We start from the raw sequence: 4,555 nt of genomic DNA, 5'->3' as shown, positions 1-4,555 counted from the left end.
CCCTTTGTCTCTGTACTTTAATTTCATGAAATCTAACCAAGGTAAGAAGCAGCATGGCAACCGATCTGTCAAATTCAGCACTGATGGAAATAATAGTCAACACCACAGCTCTAAGTCTTTCCCTGAGATGGTAGTTACGGTGCTTCTTTGGAGCACTGGCTCCAAGTGAAACTACTGTCAAACAAAGGTGCCCAAGTTCCTTTTCGTTCAGAGTCACCAGATTCAGACCCATTGGTTTGGGATGTTCCTATGGTGACAGGGTGACACCCAGCATGACGTACACTGGGTGTGCTCAGATCTGTACTAGCGTCTCACAGGCACTGCTCCTGCTCTTTGCATTAATCCCATGAAAACTGCACCAACACCAGAGGGGCATTGAGTGGAGGGTAAAGCGTGCAGACTCTGGCCCTCGTGGGCTTGGGTTTAAGCCCTGGGTCTGTATGAGCCTCTGTGTGACTCGGGCAACTAGTGGAAGGTCTCTGTGCTGTTATTTCCTCATCTGTGTAATAGAGCTGCAGTGACTCGATGGGCATGAGTTTGAGTAAACTCTGGGAGTTTGTGATGGACAGGGAGGTCTGGCGTGCTGCGATTCATGGGGTCGCAAAGAGTCGGACATGACTGAGCGACTGAACCGAACTGAACTGAACTGCCCTGTCTCCTGACGAGTTAATGACACTCGGTCCCTGCAAGTCCTCAGCAACGTTACAACTTCTACTGTTGGTGCCTCTGCTGTAGAAACAGTGGATTCCACACATACCCATAAGCCCTGAAAGCCATCTCTAATCTCATTTCCCCTGCAGCCAGGTTAGATATGGACAGAGCAGGAACTCAGTATCTACTCTTCACCAGGTGGTTTTTTTAGTCCTCTAACTGTAAGGAAGGTACAGTTACAGGTCACAGTTTACAGTTGAAGATGTGGAGGTATGTGCTCATCACAACCATTTTAGAGCTGGGTCTCTCTGATCGCCAAGCCTGTATTTTGTCACCTAGTATCTCCAGTTGACTGATAAGAAGTGGAGGTCCCAGAGAGTCTATGAACTATGCCCAAAGTTAAACCCAGAGCTGTGCCGGGAGTCTTTATGGGCCAGGTCCACCTGACTTAAATCCTGCTGCTTTTTCATTACACCAGTGGCTCTCTTATTATAGCTGTAAATAAATAATTACAGTGACAAATAAATAAATAATACATAGAAATAATAAACAGATAAATAAATAACCATGTAAGAAAAAAGTTACCGAGTTCCAGCCTTCATCACAGCCCAGGTATTGGACTCTAAAAATGCTCCTTCAGTAATTCTCACGTGCAGCCAGGGGTTGAGGCATCAAGTGACTGGAACTTTCAGCACCGCCAGCTCGGATCTCAGACATCATGGAACCATCACAGAGTTCATTACACAAGCTACCACATGCTTTACGCGGGAAGTTATCTAACCATTCACTCATCAGTTTCCTAAGGAAACAAAATGTATGTACTAAGATTTATGTGCCCGGATGTTCATTCACTGTAGTACTATTTACTGCAGCCCCCAGTGAACCGTAATCACCAATAAGAAACTAAAAAGTAAACAATGTCCTGTGACAGACTACTATGCATCTTCAAAAAATATAGTTATTTAAAGAAATGGAATATTAATCAGGAAGTGTCATTGAAAAAATAATCTGCATTTCAGGGGCCTTCTAAAATTGTCAGATAATATCTCTGCAAGGATCAAAAAATCAATCAAAACCCTCTAAAAAATGCATTAGTCTCTACCTCTCCTCCTCTTGCAAGTCATGATTTCATTTTCTCTGCATCCTTTATAGTAAATGAGTGTACATATAAATATATGCATGTATATATATTCTAATTTCCCTCTTTATGCTCAAAGGTAGCATACAGAATATATTGTTTTGTACTTCTCTCCACTGACACAATCTAAAGCTCCTTTACTGTAAATGTAGGAAGATGCTTAGACAGCTAGATCATATTTTGCTGGTGAATGTACAATACCTTATAAAACCATTTCCTCATAATACACTAGTGTTTTATTTACACATTTTGCTGCATTTTTAAAATGCTGAAATTCTAATAGTGTTTTATGTCATTAAGACTGTGTGTATTGGTCATTTTAATAGATATGGCCAGTGGAGATATCACCATTTTGTGTTTGTACCAGAGGTATGTGAATGCCAGGAGAGTGCTGTGAAATGTCAGGATTTTGCTAATTGGATGAGTAAACAGTAGTATATGTTTGCTATTTTAATTTGCTTTTCTTTTATTATGGGTGAGCATTAGCATTTTTCACATATTTAAGTCTATTAAATTTCCTTTTCTATGAAATAATGTTCATGTCCTTTAACCATACTTTCTCCTAGGTAATGATACTAACAAGTACAACACTATGTATGTCTATGTGTACAACATTTCTAGATGTGTCTGTGTATTTCTAAAAAAGGCAAAGGCGTAAAAAAATGTTCAATTTATAGGACAAGTGAGAAAAAAATAAGTGATGGTATGTTTTTCTAATTTTCTCTAATAGATCCTCTTAACGGAAAATCTTTTATGTACTAGAATTACAACAATGTCTCATTTACAACTGGGAAGGCTTTTTGCTTGTCTGTTTACAGTCAGCTTCAGTGCGTGTGAAACAAATTCATGTGAAACCAAAATGAGGTCTCCATTTGAAAATAAAAAAATAAACAACCAGCCACAAGATAGATGAAATCTAACCTAGGTCAGCTCCTTGGTTCTCATGAATTGGATCAGACTTCTCTGGACAAAATACACTGGCCTCGTCTAAGAGATTTGGAACTATTTCTTCATTGGGAAGGAACAGTGTATTAAGCATAGAAGGCAAGAGGGTGAACTTGCAAATTGCTGAGAGTTTAGTGCAGCTGATTTCCCCACCAGGGCCCCAAAGGCAGAGTCGCCTGTGGTTTCCAGCTTCTCAGGAACTTCCTGCCCCTCTCACCCTGCTCGGTGCTGAGAGGGGAGGGCAGTGGCCGTGGGGAGGCTGCTTGAGTGGCTGCAGGAGGGCGCTGGTGCGGCTGGTGGGGTGGCATTCTTTCAGGCTTCTTTGTTCACCTGCTCTGTCAAATGTGGTTGATTCATGGAAAATGCTCAAAGTCAAACTAGCCCCTACTGTTTGGGCTTGTGCAAGGGGTAGCTGGGATGTCACAAGAAAATAAGCACAATTAAACCACAACTTAACTTTGTTCACTTTCAAAGGGTCACAGCTAACAGAAGAAAAGGTCTTTCTGCACAGCACACGATTGTTATCACACATACGCTAGGCTTTGGGATCTGGATTCCCCATTGTTTCTGTATACAGTCCCCCCAATGAGCTCCTAGGTGAGTTGGGAAACTTACGCCCAGGATGTTCAGATGCTGCACCTTCAACCATGCTCACGGCCCTGAGGGAAAGAGCAGAGAGGACTCCTTGCAGCACTAAGGTCGTCCCTGACGTTCCACCAGTCAGCCGTGGTCTTCCACGGTCTGTGACTTACTGAGGCTGGTACATCTTGATTCATTTTCTCAGTGCAGATGGGGTGACACAAGACCCGATCCCTGAACCAAGCTGTGTGGACAGGTGTGAGATGCTTTCTTCCTCATAAGAACAGAGATATGGAGGCCCTAACCTCATCTGTGCAATGAAATCTCATACACTGAGCCATCTAAATCCCCCCAAAAGGACAAAATTACTTCAGAGTCAACCCAAGCAAGGCTTACTAGGGGCACTAACATCAGATGACAGTGTGATGAGTGAATAGCAGAGGGTTGCTCAGCAATGTGAGCGTGAAGAGCAGCTGTCCCCACCAACCCAGCAAGTCCAGAGTAGGAGTCCATGCCCTGCACTCCACCCATCCGGCCCCCGAGGGAAGCAGGGCTCCATGGCTAAGGTCAAGGCTTCAGCTCGGACAGTCGGACCTCACCGCACATTCAAGTCATATCCCCATTCCTCTTGTCTCTTGTTTAACCGTATTTTCTATTAGGTAACTATATTAACAAGTATGCCCCTCATTTCTATGTTTGTCTGTGTATTTCTATAAAAGGCATAGGCATAAAATAATGTTCGATTCATAGTACAAGAGATATAAATAAATGTATAATTTTTCTATTTTCTCTAATGGATCTTTTTAAAGGAAAATCTGAGAGCCAACATGAGGTCTTTACCCTCCTAGGAGGACTGGTCACATCCTTCTCATCCAGCCCAAGCATCAGGGGAGAGCTTCTTCTCAGATTAAAGTCATACACTGATGTCTGACTCAAGCCCCAGCTATGGTCGTGGTGTAGACGCAGGTTCACTCCCGACACAGGATATTCTCATTGTGATGACACCACTGAAGTCTTGAGGTTTTAGTCCATGGCCAGACCCTGGAGCTCCCTCTCCGCCTCTTTCCATATAAGAAGCTCCCCCTGGGGAGGCCCCAGACTCCCAGGGAGCCTCCAGCTGTACCTCAGTTCTGTGGCCCATTCTTAGACCAAGCACAGATGGAGCTGATTAGATTTGGGTGGCCAGTTTCCACCCAAACCAGCACCATTTCCATCACACAAGGTTGGATTTTTCTTGAATGA

This window comes from Cervus canadensis, chromosome 3 (genome assembly GCF_019320065.1).
Source record: "Cervus canadensis isolate Bull #8, Minnesota chromosome 3, ASM1932006v1, whole genome shotgun sequence".
Classification (NCBI taxonomy): domain Eukaryota; kingdom Metazoa; phylum Chordata; class Mammalia; order Artiodactyla; family Cervidae; genus Cervus; species Cervus canadensis.
The sequence above is the reverse complement of the archived record's forward strand: the minus strand, read 5'-3'. Positions refer to the sequence as shown.